Source organism: Hippopotamus amphibius, chromosome 10 (assembly GCF_030028045.1).
Source record: "Hippopotamus amphibius kiboko isolate mHipAmp2 chromosome 10, mHipAmp2.hap2, whole genome shotgun sequence".
NCBI classification, from domain to species: Eukaryota; Metazoa; Chordata; class Mammalia; order Artiodactyla; family Hippopotamidae; genus Hippopotamus; species Hippopotamus amphibius.
The window spans coordinates 69,056,702-69,075,953 of record NC_080195.1 but is presented as its reverse complement, the minus strand read 5'-3'; the positions used below and the strand labels follow the sequence as shown (position 1 = coordinate 69,075,953).

The following is a 19,252-nucleotide window of genomic DNA, read 5'->3' as shown; positions in this document are numbered from 1 at the left end:
GGAATATTACTCAGCCATAAAAAGGAATGAAATGGAGCTATATGTAATGAGGTGGATAGGCCTAGAGTCTGTCATACAGAGTGAAGTAATCCAGAAAGAGAAAAACAAATACTGTATACTAACTCATATATATGGAATCTAAAAAAAATGGTACTGATGAACCCAGTGACAGGTTAAGAATTAAGATGCAGATGCAGAGAATGGACTGGTGGACACAGGGGTGGGGAAAAAGGGGAAGCTGGGATGAAATGAGAGAGTAGCATAGACATATATACACTACCAACTGTAAAACAGATAGCTAGTGGAAAGTTGCTGTATAACAAAGAGAGATCAACTCAATGATGGGTGATGCCTTAGAGGGCCAGGACAGGGAGGGTGGGAACCAATCGTGGGAGGGAGTCGCAGAAGGGAGGGAATATGGGGATATATATATAAATACAGCTGATTCACTTTGGTGTACCTCAAAAACTGGTACAAGAGTGTAAAACAATTACATTCCAATAAAAAGCTTAGAAAAAAAAAAGAGGAGATAGAGGGTCTATTCTTCCAGGACCCACTTAGGCTCAATAGCTAAACCAACAGCCGTGATACAATGTAACTAATAGAAAACATCATGGAAAGGGGGATTAGTCCTGGGAAGAAGACATGAAGGAGTAGTAGGGGAGAGAAGAGTATGGGGTGGGGGATGTTTAGAAGCTTTTGTATGGGGCAGTAGGCATTCAAGATGTATAAATCACATTACAGGATATCTAACCAGAGGAATAGTAAGATTACCTGCCAAAATAACAAAGGGTGTAACCACATTGGGGGGAAGGCACAAGGGATGAGATGAATACAGTTACATATGTAAAAATACACACCATTTTTTCCATTTTTCTAAGTGGAAGAAACTCATAAAAAGATAATTGCGTTTTCAAAATCATCTACTTCCCTTGTGTAACAATGCGCATACTTGTTTCTCTTGCAACAGCGTAAAACTTAAAAGTTCTAGGGAGACCTACCATTGGTCCAAGAAATGGTTTGCCTTCACCCCAACCCTACCAACTAGTTTAGACACACTATACATGTATTAAATTGTACACATAGTCAGGTTGAGAATTAAAGTCCCTGGACTATGACAGCATAACAGCCAAGCAACACCTTGCTTGACGGGTGAGAAGGACACAGAACCATAAGAATTTGTTTCCAAGCCATCAGTGAAGGAGGTGAGGTTGCCTCCTAACTAGTATTCAACCTAGTGGGGAGCTAAACTCATTTGGATTTGAGAATAGAGTGGGTACCAGCACTAAACTTCCCTTTCTAGCTCACTCTTCCAGTAGAAAATTCATCTTTTTTACTTAAGATTCTTTAACATATCATAGTAATCATCAACTAATTATTTTTTAGTTTTTATCTAAAAGTTAAAGTGATGCTTGCCATCATCATTACTAAAGTTCTTTTCCATAATGTATTTTAATCCTAATGCGTTGATCAAATGCTATGAGGTAGAAATGTGCTGACTTGGACATATAGCTGAAACATAGGAGTTGTAAAAAGAAATTGGTGTAGTATCTTTTTGAGGTTCAGTAAACCAAGGGATCAATCATAGTAAGATACATTTTATGGGAGGAAAATTATGTCATTTAGTTGAGGACATAAAGCATGAAAATTAAAGTAAGAAAGTATTGAAAATTAAAGTAAGAAACTCTTGAACCATTAGCAAGAAGGAAAACATTCATGGAGTAATTAATAGTTGAAGAACAGAAAGGAAACCCTACTATTTTCCCTTGAGTTTCATGTCCATTCTGCAGGGTTGCAATAAGGGCTGAGTACATGCATACACACTGTGTCATATACTTTCACTCCCATGCAGCCTAGCACAAAGTATTAATAGATGACCAAAAAATATTTGTTGAACCTGGATGCGAGGGGCAGAGAGCAGTAGAAAAGCAAGAGTAGGAAGATGAACATTTGGTTATTTAAGCACTAACTATATTGGAGGAGTTATAAATAAATGAAACAATCAAGAGCAACTAGAATAAATTCTCTTTGTTTTTACGACAAATACACCTTTCTGTGTGAATTCTCACTTTAAAACGCACAAGTTTTCCAAGTTATTCAGATCTGAATTTATCTGTAAATATAATATATATGACAAAATAGAGAAAAAATTTGTTTAAAAAAATCCAATTGAACAAAAGTTTTTAAAAGTAAAAGAAATGTAGGAACAGATACTCATATAAAATAGATAGGTGAAAGGTATATTTTCACTTCAGAAATTTTTCTTCGTTAAAATATACATTAAAGTTAATTTAAAGGATTGAATCGTAAACAGAAAAAAAAACTTTTAAAAAATAAAAACCAATATAATGTAGCAAGACAATCCCATGGGCAATATTTGAAAATCAGTCTTACCAGTTCTAAAATCCAAAGCCAAGAGACCTTGGGACAAAATTAGCTCTACTACTAATTAGCTGTGTCACCATGGCCATATCACTTAAGGAAGCTAGACCTCAGTTTCAACACATATAGAGTAGTGCATGGAATGTCTGATTATAATGTTTTAAGGTCATTTAGAAAGAACACTTCAACCTAATGGATTTATAAATGTTTTATGTGTCCTTTGTGGCTTACATTTAGCGGAGTCACTACGGCACAGAAGAAATAATGCAAACTTCTGAACCAGAATAGACTTGAGCCTAGTTTCTTAGCCTCAGGATAGTCAGTCTCCTTGAGTCTGATCATTTTTGCATATTAAGTTCATTAATACCCATTTTATAAGGTTGTTATAAAATTTAAAATAAATGTACTTAAAAATACATCTCAGTAACTCTCATTCATTGCTGGTAGGAATGTAAACTGCTACAGCCACTTTGGAAGACAGTTAGCAGTGTTTGTTTGTTTGTTTGTTTTTTATAAATTAAACATACTCTTACCATATGATCCAGCAACTCACTCCTTAGAATTTATCCATAGGAGTTGAAAACTTACATCCAGACAAAAACCTGCACACAGATATTTACAGCCACTTTATTCATCATGGCTCAAACTTGGAAGCAACCAAGATATCCTTCAGTAGGTGAATGGATAAATACACTGAGGCCCAACCAGGCAACAGACTATTATACATCAATAACAAGAAAAGAGCTATCAAGCCACATAAGGACGTGGAAGAAACTTAAATGCATCTTACTAAGTAAAAGAAGCCAATCTGAAAAGGCTACATACTGTATGATTCCAACCATATGCCATTCTGGAAAAGGCAAACGAAGGAGATGACAAAAAGGTCAGTGGTTGCTGGGAAGAGTAGGGAAGGAAGGATGACTAGGTGGAGCATAGAGGATTTTTAGGACTTTTAGTAGAGTCAAACTACACTGTATGATACTATAATGGTGGATACATGACGTTATACACTTTCCATACCCATAAATTGTATAGCACCAAGACTGTGGATGTTGGGTGTTCATTACTCATCAACATAGGTTCATAAGTTGCAGCAAATGTAACCGTCTGGTGCAGGATGTTGATGTTAAGGGAGATGGTGCATGTTTAGGGGCAGGAGGTATATGGGAACACTGTACTTTCCACTCAATTTTGCTGTGCATCTAAAACTGCTCTAAAAAATAAAGTCTATTTTTTCAAAAACTGCATTACCCAAAGGGGGTTTTAAGAAAATTCTAACTCGGGCTCTTTTCAAAGGTGAGCATAGATTTACCAAAAAATACATTTAACAAAATAATTGTGTTGACGGCAAAAAGATATGTTTGTAATTGCTTCACCACTCTCATGGGATGAATGGCGGAGAGAAAGGGGAAAAAGTCAACTTGTCCAACTAAGTATTAAAATATTTTTATTTTAACATTAACCAAGTCTTTGTAATTATCACAGAAGTCATTTAACAAAAAATATTAGGCAGTATATAGAGAAGGGAGAGACAGAATAAAAAGTTTTAACCTGATTAAGCTCCTCCTTTTGTCAAATAACCACAAACATCCTTTCAAATAAGCATGACAAGATCCACCCCATTTAGGCAGCTACTTTCCAAACTGTGCAGCTGTGCTGTAATCTGGGTTATTGGAAATTTTCAAAACTGTGATATTACACCCTATGAAAAGTAAATTGGAGTTCAGAAACTCCACTGATTTCCAACATGAGGAAAAAGTACCTAGCGTTTTCACATGGTGAGTATTTTTCAGAAATAAAATCTCTCCAGTATTGTTTCAGAATTATTAAAAGATCTCAGCTATAAATCTGCAAACCTTTCTGTTACTTAAGTAAGCAGGTCATAGGTCAGCACATCTTCAAATAACTACATGGTGTTAGTCATAACAGCGTGGGCCTGTAGAGTAGACAAGTTGGCTTATGGAATCGTATACATCACATAGTCATTTCTTCCAAGTCCTTAGCCAAGAGCAGCTTTAATCTCTCTGCAACCATAAGCATGTAACAAGATTATCCCCTGTTCAGACAGGTCACTTCAGCACAAGTCAGAAAACATGAGGAGACAGGAATACAAATATTCAAAGACCAGATTCAAAAAGAGATAGGAAGAATTCCTAAACATTTTTAGATTTTAAAACAAATATGTTGGCTCTACTCATTTGGAACCAATCAAGTCTTTCCTGTGCATCTACTGTGAGTAAAGAACAATGACACATCTACAAAATTTTTGGATAACTGCAGGAGTCTTTTCTAACTTCTTCCTTTCCCTTCTCAGGGACCAAATAGATATGTCACCTTCTTAAAAAAAAAAAAAAAAAAAAAACACTAGGACATGTTATAAAAGTTCATCTAAGAAAATGGAATAACTACTAGCATCACTTACCTAGCATTACTGTTTATTTTCCAGCTAGGAGTAAAGATTTAGGTAACGGGACTATATGATATACTCAGGACCAGTAGACGGCTGGCTAAAGAAAAGTTGGCTGATGGGTACAATCAAAAATGGATTAGTACTTTAAGCATTTTAACTAAAACATGAAAATACACATTTATCTACCAATCTTCAGATATAAGGAAAATTATCACAATATCACATTCAAATTCCCAATTAGTCTCAGGGCAGGAAAGAACACAGGGTCCCTTGTCAAGCAGTTTAAGTGAAAATGCTTTCTAGATTAGTATGATCCTGCCTTCCGATCTCAAGTCTCTCATTCACACCTTATTAAGCAGCAAGCACAGTGCCATGTTTCTATCAACATACAAAGCATTCAACTTCGTTTTCCTAGAAATAATTCTCCTTCCAATATTTGTTTCATTGATGTATATAGTACCTAATTAGATTACATAATTACAATATAATAAACATATGTCAGATGGCATAATAAAACACAAAAACTGGAATAAAAAGATTTTAGAACAATATAATTGGTGGTAGCAGAAGTACATGGCTGTACTAGAAAGTAGCCTACAGCTTATGTGAACAGGCTCATTATGTTATCAGTATTGGAAACAGCCTTTGAAGAGGGGAAAAAACTGCAGCAAATACAGAAAGCTAGTGAATGACTGTCCATTGGAAGTGCTTCTACCAAATTAATTGGACGTCTGGATTATAACCATGAGAAAACAGGCCTAATTAACACCTCTGCCAGATATATTCGTTAGGTTACTCCTTTCTGCCCGTGGACTTCGCCAAGGAAGCATCGTTGACGTCTCCCCGCTGCGCTGCCGTCATGTATAAGTCAGAGTCTCCCAAAGAGCTCGAACAGCTGCGGAAGCTCTTCATCAGAGGTCTGAGGCTTGAAACAACCAATGAGAGTCTGAGGAGCCATTCTGAGCCATGCGGAACGCTCACAGGCTGTGTGGTAATGAGGGATCCAAACAGCAAGCCCTCCAGAGGCTTCGGGTGTGTCACTGTGGAGGAAGTGGACGCGGCCATGAATGCAAGGCCACACAAGGTGGGTGGAAGAGTTGTGGAACCAAAGTGGGCCGTCTCAAGAGACGATTCTCAAAGACCTGGTGCCGACTTAATTGTGAAAAAGATTTTTGTTGGTGGCATTAAAGAAGACACTGAAGGACATCACCTAAGAGATTATTTTGAACGATAGGGGAAAACTGAAGTGATTGAAATCATGACTGACCGAGGCAGGGGCAAAAGAGAGGCTTTGCTTCTGTAACCTTTGATGACCATGACTCCGTAGACAAGCCTGTCATTCAGAAACACCGCACTGTGACTGACCACAACTGTGAAGGAAGGAAAGCCCTGTCTAAGCAAGAGATGGCTAGCGCTTCATCCACTCAAAGAGGTCAAAGTGGTTCTGGAAACTTTGGTGGTGGCCGTGGAGGTGGTTTTGGTGGGAATGACAACTTGGGTCATGGAGGAAACTTCAAGGTGGCTTTGGTGGCAGCCACTGTGGTGGTGGATATGGTGGCCGTGGGGGTGGCTATAATGGATTTGGTCATGATGGAAGCAATTTTGGAGGTGGTGGAAGCTACAATGATTTTGGCAATTACAATAATCAGTCTTCAAATGTTGGACCCATGAAGGGAGGAAACTTTGGAGGCAGAAGTTCTGGCCCCTATGGTGGTAGAGGCCAATGCTTGGCCAAACCACGAAACCAAGGTGGCTATGATGATTCCAGCAGCAGCAGTAGCTATGGCAGTGGCAGAAGGTTTTAATTACTGCCGGGAAAGAAAGCTTAGCAGGAGAGGAGAGCCAGAGAAGTGACAGGGAAGCTACAGGTTACAACAGATTTGTGAGCTCAGCCAAGCACAGCGGTGGCAGGCCCTGGCGGCTACAAAGAAAACATGTTTTAGACAATACTCATGTACATGGGCAAAAAAAACTCAAGGACTGTATTTGTGACTAATTGTATAACAGGTTATTTTAGTTTCTGTTCTGTGGGAAGTGGAAAGCATTCCAACAAAGGGTTTTAATGTAGTTTTTTTTTGTTTGTTTGTTTGTTTTTTTGCACCCATGCTATTGATTGCTAAATATAATAGTCTGATCATGACGCTGAATAAATGTGTCTTTTTTTTAAATGTGCTGTGTAAAGTCTACTCTGAAGCCATTTTGGTAAATTACCCCAACAATGTGAAGCTAGAATTCCTTCAGGGTGATGCCAGTTTCCATTGGAAACTTATTTACAACCTGCTTTGGTGAAGAAGCTATTGTCTTCAGAAACCGTAGTGTAGTTGAACTGACAGTTACTGTGTTGTGACGTGGAGTTCACCTTTAAAAGGGTCACCCAAACAAAGTCATGGAGTTTCTTTGGTTATTAATATGATTGTTGGCACATCCTATGCAATATATCTAAATTGAAAAATTGAATTATGGTACCAGATAAAGTTACAGATAGGAATGAAGCTTGTGTATCATCCATTATCATGTGTAATCAATAAACAATTTAATACCCTCAAAAAAAAAAAGCAAAAAACAAAAAACAATACCTTTCCCAAACATCATTCCAAATCCACATCATTTGGGTGCTTCCAAAAGTCTTATTTTTCTCTGGGGAGTGGGCAGGGGGTAAGAGGTTATTGTGGACTGTCTACAAGTGCTCTAGGAATGTTTTAAAAAAAAATTTTATGGCAATTTAAAAAATTATGTGAATATATACTGCATCATCCAGAAAGCCACTTCAAAGCTGAATCCTGCCTCCCCAAGAATGATGATCATGGGAGCACCAAGGACCACCTAAAGCCATAGAACTTAACTTTGTATGTGGGGATAAGCACGGCTAAATGCTATCAGCTGGTAACACCTAATGTCAAGCTAACTGTTCTGCACTGTTTTTGTGTTGAATTATTTTTACCAGTTATAAAGACAATTTTCCTTTTACCAAGAGGATCTATAGTTGATCTATAGTCTTTCATAGAAACAGACTTCAGTTTAAGATATTAACATGTCAGCCAATTTCATGTAAGAACAATGTGGTGAAGAAGTGTACTAATTTGTCACAAATTATAAGAAATTTAACAAGGACTTAAGATCTAAATGTACTCACATCTAGCAAGGGACAAATAGAAGTTTTCAACAGTTTAAAATTTCTAATTAGAGGTTAAGAAAAGCAATAGGGAAACCTGAGTTAAAGTCATGTCATTTTTAAATGGGGTGCACAAATCACTTCCAGTATTTACAGATTGACCTCAGTGATAGCAGGCTCAGTGTTCAAACTACTGTCAGTACTATTTTCAACATCTGCAAAAATCAAGAACTTCAGATATTTTTCTTCTCCAGTAATTCGATTAGATGCCATTGTAATACAGAATTCAATAACAATACAATGATAATCTTATCTTGAATAAATATGGAAGCTTTAAAGTGATATATTGTTGACAATGGCATCTATGATTGTTCCTTGGTATAGTGTTGGGTGAACTGGTTATGGTGAACTATTTAAAAATCTTTGAAATTCTTAATGCTATTCTGTACAACATATTTACATAAGCAGGCATTCTCTGCATTTGTAGAATTGAAGCTCAAACACACAAAGTAAATATATTACACCTAACAAAAGATAATTTAGTTTCAACAAAACATGCATATTAAAACAGGTCATTGAATTATATTTGATTTTAAAATATTATTTGCTTACTTGCAAATTTGTTTCACTTTTATAGTAAAGAGTCACAGATACAGGGAGTTGATAAATATGTACAAATATAAAATATCTAAGTAAGTAGTAAAACATAGATAAAGTCCAGTGGGAGACCCTCCATGTAGCTCCCACAGCCTTTGGGGGTCCCACCTGTCTTGTGCAAACCTCAGCCTGCTGGCACCACAAGGTGCTCAAGGCTCACCAGTGCCCTCCTTTCCCAGGACTGTAATCAGGCATTTCTGCAAAGCAGGAATTCAGAAGACAAGATCTCAGAACCAAGCAAACTCACTATTACTATGGTGCTATTGCTTCTATGCCCTTCTACTGGACAGAATTAAGAAATATATTTTTTAAACATTATAAATTCATATTGATTAGTTCATACTTTTATCTCCAGTTCAAATTCATTAAAACACAAGATTCTTCCTCACCTTCCCAATGCTACATCTGTCTCTCCTTTTTCTTACAATGAGAACCCCCATTCCCGACATCAGTGTTTTTACTCACTCTCTCAACATGATACACATACGAGTTTCAGAACTAACTCATCAATACTATAATAAATCTCAATACTTATAAAGTTCAAGATTTCTGTTCTGTCCTTCTCTAGCTTCTTCCCAAACACCTCAGTCCTAGAACTATTAGATGCAGCAGAGTAAGACAAGCATTTCTATATGATAGGAGAGATATGGTGGCTCAGTGTAAGGAGTGGAAGCCCACCCAGGGTCCCTGAGACCTGTTCATGTGATCTGGTAGGTCAAGACTATCTTTAGAATAACACTAAGATATCATTTGCTTTTTGCATTTTTATTGTCTGACAAGAGTACTGTGGAGTTCTTCAAAAGCTACAGGACTTCGAGGGAGGGTAGGGGGGGAGTCAAGGGAGGGAGGGAATATGGGGATATGTGTATAAAAACAGATGATTGAACTTGGTGTACCCCCCAAAAAATAATAAATTAAAAAAAAAAGCTACAGGACTTCATAACTGTATGGAGGCTAGATTTTCTGCATATATATATATATATATTTCTTCATATATATAGTCATATATGTTTCTTCAATCAAAACAACATAATGGGGCTTCCTAGGCGGCACAGTGGTTAAGAATCCGCCTGCCAATGCAGGGGAAACGTGTTCGATCCCTGCTCCAGGAAGATCCCACGTGCCTTGTGGCAACTAAGCCCATGCTCCACAACTATTGAACCTGCTCTTTAGAGCCCATGAGCCACAACTATTGAGCCCATGTGCTGCAACTACTGAAGCCCATGTGCCTAGAGCCCGTGCTCCGCAACAAGAGAAGCCATGGCAATGAGGTGTCCACACACCACAACAAAGAGTAGCCCCCACTCACCACAACTAAAGAAAGCCTGCGCACAGCAAAAACAGACCCAACACAGCCAACAAAATTAATTAATTTAAAAAAAAAAACATAATGCAGTAGTTTGAATGCAGAGGCAGATATGGAATCTAGCTGCCTTCTAGTAAGCCAGAAATTAGAGATTTGCAGAAATGTAAAACAATGCTATACTTCTTACTAAATCAGTTTTGTTTTGGAAAATAATTATTTTCCATAAAACTATTTTATTTATATTAACATGCAATGGGTTTACTATTATTTTTAGTGAAAAAATTTATTTAAAATATTTTAATATATGTTTTTAATTTATTTTCTAATTGGTAAATATTAACTCAATAAATTAAAAACAAATTAAATTAATAAATGATTCACATAAATTAAGGCTCTTTGGAGTTGCCCATAATTTTTAAGAGTATAAAGGAGTCCTGAGGGCAAAAACAGACAAACAAACAAACAAAAACTCCACAAAAATTGAGACCCAGTGCCCTAACACACACTGACAAGGAATAAAAGCTGGAGAAAGAACTCCAAAAGATAGGGACTTACATAATAATCAAGTGTAGTGGATGTGTCTTCTTTGAATAGTAATTCTAAGAAATCAAAAAAGACAATTTTGAGGTACAAGGAAAATTGAACTATGTACTATTAGATGACATTAAGAAATTTAAATTTTGTTTGGTTTAATGGCATAGTGATTATGAAGAAAAAATACAGGTGAAATGAAATGATGACTAAAATTTGCTTTAAAATACTCCAGAAGAAAAAAAAAGTAGCAGGGAGTAGATGAAACAAAATTGGGAACTATTGACAACTCAGGGTGATGGATATATAAGTTAATGATAATACTCTCTATATTTGTATTATGGAAATTTTCCAAAATAAACTTTACAAAATAGAGACACAACAACAAAAACTTAGAAAATACTCATTTGAAGATTTGCAGGGGTACATGTCATATAGCAGTTAAAACAATTTTTTAATCAATAAAGTTCAATTTCTAAGTACAGTTAAAGAAAATTTCAGTTGATGTTCATGTACTCCTTCTTCTACTTTAAAAATTTCCCAGATTGTTCTACAGATATCTCTAACTATGGGAAATCCCAGGAAACTCTGAAGTTGCAAAATAAATTTAGTTATTGGGATGGGAAATACCTAAACTGAGTAGGGGATTCTTAGAGTAAAACTGGAAGTGAGTTTTTTTATTCTTAATCAAGTAAAATCAGTTAATATTTTCTAGCAGGAAAGGGAAGCTTGCTTAAGCATTAAAGTCTTCTGGAAACAGGTTAATTAACCAACTTAATTACACAACTGTCTTGTGCAAAGCAGAATTTTGTGAGTTCCTACCCTTTAATCTAGTTAGAGATCTAAGAGACAGGAATAATCAACTATACAAAAGAATAAAGTGCCCAGTGTGCAATGGAAAGGATAAAAAGTTTCCTATGCACTTGAGTAGAGGTTATTCCATTCTTAGCACTATCCTTATTCCATCCCTTGATATTAAAGCAAGACAAGTGATGAAAACTACTCACTCCACATAGACTGTTGGTAAAAAAGGCCATTCAGAGGAGACATTTAACTAGAAAATAAAGCTATCCATAAAATAATAAAGGAGGTGCATGACAGTTATCCTATACTTTAATCATGAATGTAAATGGAAAACCAAGGACTACCAAGTATATGCATGAGGAGAACAAACATTATGAAAGAGAAAGACCTCCCCACTTCCCAAAAAAAAGAGAAAAAACCAAAAATAACAATTTTAAGATCTTGCTAGAAACAAGTAATTCAAGGCATAGAAGAAAAACTTTTTAAAGACAAAAGAAAATTTATAATTTGCTCAGAGTTAGAAATTATAGCCGTAACACTAAAACAGGAAGCAATGAAAATGGAAGAGGATAAAAAAGAGATTTTAGAAATTTTTATAAATAGCTAAAATAAATATTTGGTATAATGATTGGAAAACAAAATTTTAGTAATCTCCCAGAATAAGAAGACAAAGGCATGGACTATATAAAAGGGACAGGAGATATACAGGACCAATCCAGGAGATTCCATTAACAGGAACTTCAAAGAGTAAGAAGAAAATGATGAGGAAAAAAAGTTATCAAAGGGGATAATTTCAGGGTATAGGGCAAAAGTTCAGATTGAAAGGATCCACCAAGTATGCATTAAAATTATTTCTTAATAATATTTTTTAAATGTACCTAGATGCACCACTGTGAGTAGGTCAAAGATAAAGAGTAAATCCTAAACAAAAATAAAAGAACAAGAATTAGACTAGCACCAGACTTAACAGCCACATTATATGCTAGAACACTGTAATAAATTATTACTGGCTCAAAATAATGTCACTGTATCAAACCCTTTGCCTTGTAAGTTTGTAGTTTTCTCTCATCTGACTCTTAGCTTAACCACATGACTTGCTTTGAGCAATGAGTTGTTAGCAAAGAGATTTGAAAAGGAGCTTGTATGTGTCCTGTCTTTCTCTTGGATCCCTGCCCCTATCATGAGAGCATAATCAGGCTAACTTGGAAGTAGAATAAGAGAGTGATATGGAAAACAGCTGAGTCACTCCAGATGCAATCCACCTAGACCAGCCTACAGCTAGCCAATTCCCGACTATGTGATTCCATTTAAAATCAGCAGTCACACAGCTACTCTCAGCAGACCACAGACTTGTCAATATCCCAACTGAGACTAAAAGAACTGCCCAGACAACTCATAGAACTGGGAGCAATAATAAATGGTTGGATTTATCTAAGCCACTACATTTAAGGTACTTTGTTATACATCATTGTTGTGGCAATAGATAACAGACAGAAACACAAAGGACCAATGCCCTCAAATTTTTGAGGAAAAGTTTTAAATCTAAAGTTCAATACCTAGGCAAACTATCAAGAGTGAAGGCAAAAACATTTCACAAATTCAAGAATACATACCTATTTCTTTTCACATATCATTTTCTTAAGAAATTACTTACAAATGTTTTCCAGAAAAATGAGGATCAAAGCAAGACTGAACAAGGCACTCTATCTAGAAAACAGTGTATCCAATCCGGAATGTTCAGGATAAAAGCTATACTGTAAGCCCGGGAGAATGTCAAAAGATTGGACAAGGAGGACATAGGCTCCACTCTCCAAGGGGGGGTGAGGGGCAAGGACTCAATAAAACACTAAATATGACTGAGAGATTAGAAAATGGAGAGAATGTAATAAAGAAATGAGAGTGCAGGGGTGACATCAGTGAAAATGGAAGCGTAAGGACATCTGAAAAACCTCTCCTTCATAAAAGCAATGAGAACACTGGTAAAACTTGCCAAAAATCAACTTTTTTAAAACTCTGGAAATTAACCAAAGGTTTATAGCAATCCAGGGAGCATTTGTTCAAAACAAGTGACTGAATCTCAGTAAATAGAGTGAGTTTTGTGGCATTTTAATTTGCCCTATTCTCATCCCCCCACTTTCTAGCTCTGTAGTATCCTTGAAAAGCAACAACCCATGATCATGGTGAAAACCAGCAGCTTGGCAGCTACTCGGGCTCCTCTTCCACAGAACACTGCCATCATTTGACCTGTCTGATCATCCCCAGAAGACCCCACTCATAAAGATGTCTTTATTTGATCTTCTTCAAGGCTCATCCAGTGTGAAAAGTTAGATCCTCACATGCGAAAGAATGAAGTTGGACATATATTTCACACAATATACAAAAATTAACTCAAAATGAATCAGAGACCTAAGAGGTAAAACCTATAAAATTCTTGGATGAAAACAGATATAGTTTCTATGACCTTGAATTAGGCAATGTTTCCATAGATATGATACCAAAAACACAAGCAATGAAAGAAAAAAAACAGATAAGTTGGACATCATTAAAATGACTTATGAAATCTTTAGAAACTTTTGGAAGCTTTTGTGCTTCAAAAGACACTATCAAGGGACTTCCCTGATGGTGCAGTGGTTAAGAACCCACCTGCCAATGCAGGGGACATGAGTTCGATCCCTGGTCTGGGAAGATCCCACATGCCAAGGAGCAACTAAGCCCATGCACCACAACTACTGACCCTACATGCTGCAACTATTGAAGCCCACATGGCTAGAGCCTGTGCTCTGCAACTAGAGAAGCCACCACAATGAGAAGCCCGGTCACTACGACGAAGAGTAGCCCCTGCTTACCACAACTAGAGAAAGCCCATGTGCAGCAACAAAGACCCAACTCAGCCAATACAATAAATAAATTAAGAAGAAAAAAAAGACACTATCAAGAAGGTGAGAAGACAATCCATAGAATAGGAAATCATACATCCAATAAGAGTATAGTATTCAGGATATATTTTTTTAAAAACTCTTAGCAACTTATCAATAAGACAACCCATTAAAAATGCACATAGAATCTGAATAGACATGTCTCAAAAGAAGATATACAAATGTCCAAGAAGTGCATAAAAAGATGTTCAGTGTCATTAGCAAAATGCCAATCAAAACCATGATGTGATACGACTTCACACCAACTAGGATGGCTATAATTCGAAAGAGAAACTATAGCAAGTGTTGGTGAGACTGTGGAGAAATTGGAACACTCATACATTGCTGGTGAGGATGTAAAATGATGCAGCTGCTTTGGAAGCAGTTACAGTTACTCAAAGGTTAAACACAGAGTTGCATAGGAGTCAGCAATTCCAGTCCCAAGAGAAATTAAAACCTATGTTCACACCGAAACTTATACAAATATTCACAGCAACGATAGTCATAATAGCCAAAAAGTGGAAACAGTCCAAATTCACTGATGAATAGGTAAATATAATACAGTATATTCATAGAATGGAATATTATTTAGCCATAAAAAGGAATGAAATACTGATTCATGCTACAATATGGATGAACATGCCAAAACGTGGATGAAAACATTATGCTAAGTCAAAGAATCCAGACACAAAGTCTCACATATTGTGATTCTATTTACATGAAATGTCCAAAATTGACAAATCCAAAGTAAATTAGTGGTTGCCAGCATCTGGGGTAGAGAGGAATGTGGAATGACTGCTAAACAAGTTTCTTTGGGGAGATGATGAAATTAGATGGTGGTGATGGTTGCACAACTTTGTAAATGTACTAAAAGCCACTGAATTGCATACTTTAAAAGGTTAAATTTTATGATGTGTGAATTAAATCTCAATTTAAAACCATAATGCAAGATAAGAATCCCAAAGCTCCATCTCCTCAAAAAGTCACATTCTAAATATCCAGAAATGAGAAATAATATTAAGCAATTGTTACAGTATAAGAAAAGAGAATTCAAGACTTCTGGTTTCCCATACAATGTAGGAGTTTAGAAGTCACTATTCCATCCTAGCAACAAATAAAAAGCAGAACAAATTGAAGTATTAACTTTTCTTAGATGCACAAGAGAAGTAAAGTCATGGCACAAACTGCTGCCCCCAGAATTGGAGAGTATGGTAAGTAAATTCAAACAATCACAACTTAAGGGGTAGAAACTCACAAGCTGAAATCTCTGTAGGAACCAGTGCCATGGTAGAAAAATCAGAACTAGAACTGACGAATTTTTGGAGGCTCAGAGTAAACAAATTTGACAGTAAAAAACTTCAGGAAGACCTACTCATAGGCCTCATTCTTTTACGGCTTTTATCTCTAGGCTATCAACCAGGCTCTTACAGTAAATACCAGATAAAAATCCCCTTATACTTCCAGCAAGGAACAGGGAAAGCAACCAATTTGAAATACACCAGAACACACAGTTCTTCTTCTGCCCTCAGGAGAAACTATTTGACCAGAGCCTAATCCGCTAGAGTTTTATTGGAGTCCAGATGACCTGGAGGAAGGAAAATGCACAACTCTAGCCCTCTCTAGCCTTCCATATGAGAAAAGGGACATACCCATCTCCAAACCACTCAAGCCATACCATTTCACCTAAGGTGGGGGCAAAGAAGACAGAAGCGTTTGTGAAGTTCACAGTCCAGAGGGACAGACTCACTAAAAGACTGCGACCTAATCATAGGACTATAGAACGCTTCCCCTTTCTCCATACCTTATTTCCATGTTACTAAAGGCCTATTTACATCAGTTCTTTTCATCTACCACATCTATACTTGGCTGTTTTTAAAAATTACAAGACATATTAAAACACAAACACACACAAAAAAAGTTGGAAGGGACAGAACAAGCATTAGAAGCAGACATGGCAGGGATGTTGGAATTATCAGACCAGAAACTTAAAACAACTATGGTTACCATGTTAAAGGCTTACAATGGGAAAAACAGCTATTTTGAGTTGCTGTGTAGGCATTTTACAGTATAACAACCATGCTCACACCTAAAGTCTGGATATTTAGATAAGGACCCAAGCTTAGGATTCTTGTCACAAGTTCCTACTTTGCTTTTCCTGGGGCACCTTTTAAAAAAACTAGAGCTGAGCCCACAAAAAGTTAGTGACCTCAGCCACAACCACTTTATAAGTAATAGGTGCTGTCTTCTATCTCTTGCTTGCCTGTGACCTGGGATGGAGGATCACCCTTATCCCAGCTCACTGCACAGATTGCCTCACTCATTTCTGGGATTTATAAGTAATAAATCTTGTAACTTTATTTCCTTCATGTGAGCATATTAAAACAGCACCTTCAATCAAAATGTCCCCATGGTTTTCACTTCCCCAGAGTGGGAGTCCAGAGGATGAGGGAGCTACCTGTCAACCCCATGTGGGTCACTTGTGCCTCCTCTTTCAGCAGGTTATAATCTGTATAGTCTTAATTTAATACACCAGCTACAGGCCCACCAATACAAGGCTTTAATAGATAAAGTAGACAGCATGCAAGAACAGATGGGCAATGTAAGCAGAGAGATGAAAATTCTAAGAAAAAAATAAAAGGAAATGCTAGAAATCAAATACACTATAACTGAAATAAAGAATGTCTTTGATGGGCTCATTAGTGGACTAAACATGGCTGAGGAAAGAATCTGAGCTTGAGGATATCTCAATAGAAACTTCCAAAATTAAAAAGAAAAGAAAAGAAAGGCTGAAAAACAAACAAACAAACAAAAAACAGAATACTCAAGGACTATGGGACAACTACAAAAAGTATAACACATGTATAATGGGAATATCAGAAGGAAAAGAAGGAGAGAAAGGAATAGAAGAAATATTTGAAACAGAAATAAGTGAGAATTTCCCCAAATTAATGTCAGACATCAAATCACAGATATAGGAAGATCAAAGAATTCCAAGCAGGATAAATGCCAAAAAACTGTACCCAGGCACATCATATGCAAATGATAGAAAATCAAAGATAAATAAAAAATCCTGAAAGAAGCCAGAGGTAAAAACACCTTACCTATAGCAGAAAAAAGATAAGAATTACATCCAACTTCTCAGAATACATGCTGGCAAGAAAAGAGCAGAATGAAATATTTAAAGTGTTGAGAGAAAAGAACCAAAAACCAGAATTCTGTACTCTGTGAAAATATTCTTCAAAAATGAAGGAAATGGAGCTTACCTGTGGTGCAGTAGTTAAGAGTCCGCCTGCCAGTGCAGGGGACGCAGGCTCGAGCCCTGGTCAGGGAAGATGCCACATGCTGTGGAGCAGCTCTGCCCATGCACCACAACTATAGAGCCTGCGTTCTAGAGCCCACGAGCCACAACTACTGAGCTCAGGTGCCACAACTACTGAAGCCCACACACCTAGAGCCCGTGTTCCACAACAAGAGAAGCCACCCAATGAAAAGCCTGAGCACCACAACAAAGAGTAGCCCCTAATGGCCACAGCTAGAGAAAGCCTGTGCACAGCAATGAAGACCCAACACAGCCAAAAATGAATAAATAATAAATAATAAAATAAGTCTTTTAAAAAATGAAGGAAAAATAAAGACTTTTTCACAAACAAAATTAAGGGAATTTGTTGCCTCCTTAAAGAAAATGTTTAATAAAAAAGTCTTCAGAGAGAAGAAAAATTATATGTCAGTAACTCAGATCGACATAAAGGAAGAGAATCAGAGAAGGAATAAGCAAAGAAGAAATAAAAACTCTTATTTTTCTTATTCATAATTGATTGAACAGATAATAGTTTTCTCAAAATAACAGTAACAATGATATTGTATGTATGTTTATACATGCTTATAGACAAGTGAAATGAATGACACCAGTGATACAAAGGATGAAATGAAGGAACTGGCATTAGTTAGTTACTATAAAACACACTATCCAAGAAGTTATATAGTGTTACTTGAGGACTTGGATTAGTTGTATATTTCAAACTCTAGGGCAACCACTTAGAAAAAAAAACGTATAACACATGCTAAGAAAGGAGAAAAAATGGAATCATATAAAATGCTCATTTAAAACAACAGGCAGGGGACTTCCCTGGTGGCACAGTGGTTAAGAATCCGCCTGTCAATGCAGGGGACATGGGTTCGAGCCCTGGTCCAGGAAGATCCCACATGCCGCAGAGCCACTGAGCCCATATGCCACAACTACTGAGCCTGCACTCTAGAGCCCATGAGCCACAACTATTGAGCCCACATACCACAAGCCTGTGCACCTAGAGCCTGTGCTCCACAAGAGAAGCTGCCACAAAGAGAAGCCCAAGCACTGCAACAAAGAGCATCCCCACTTACTGCAACTAGAGAAAGCTGTGTGCAGCAACGAAGACCCAGTGCAGCCAATAAATAAATAAATAAATAAATATTTTTTAAAAACAGGCAGAAAAAGAGTAGTAGACAAAAACAAGAAGGGCAACAACTCAAAGCAATAACTAATATGGTAAATATTAATCCAAATATACCAATAATCACTTTATACATCAATGGTCTAAATAAACCAATTAAAAGATAGAGATTGTCAGAGTATCAAAAAACAAGACCCACTCTGTATTGTCTATAAGAAACCCACTTTAAATATAAAGACCATATAGGTTAAAAGTAAATGGATGGAGAAAGATATACCAAGCTAACACAAATCAAAAGAAAGCAAGCAGAAGTAGCTATATTAGCTAGTGGGAAGCTGCTGCATAACACAGGGAGATCAACTCGATGATGGGTGATGACTTAGAGGGGTGGGATAGGGAGGGGGGGAGGCAGTCTCAGGATGGAGGGGACAGGGGGATATATGTATAAATACAGCTGATTCACTTTGGTGTACCTCAAAAGCTGGTACAAGAGTGTAAAGCAATTATATTCTAATAAAGAGCTTTAAAAAAAAGAAGTAGCTATATTAATTTTAGACAAAGCAGACTTCAAAGCAAGGAAATTTATCAGGAAAAAGGAGGGGCATTACATAATGATAAAGGAGTCAGTTCTCCAAGTTCTTCAGTTCTCCATAATCCTTAACATCTACTAACTTAACAAAAGATAGGCAAACTGCACAAGGCAAA

The 19,252-nt window shown here is 36.9% G+C and overlaps 1 pseudogene; it reads left to right on the top strand.

Moving 5' to 3' along the window:
- Positions 1-5,651: 5,651 nt before the first annotated feature.
- On the top strand, positions 5,652-6,625 carry LOC130830638 (heterogeneous nuclear ribonucleoprotein A1-like; annotated as a pseudogene).
- Positions 6,626-19,252: the final 12,627 nt, after the last annotated feature.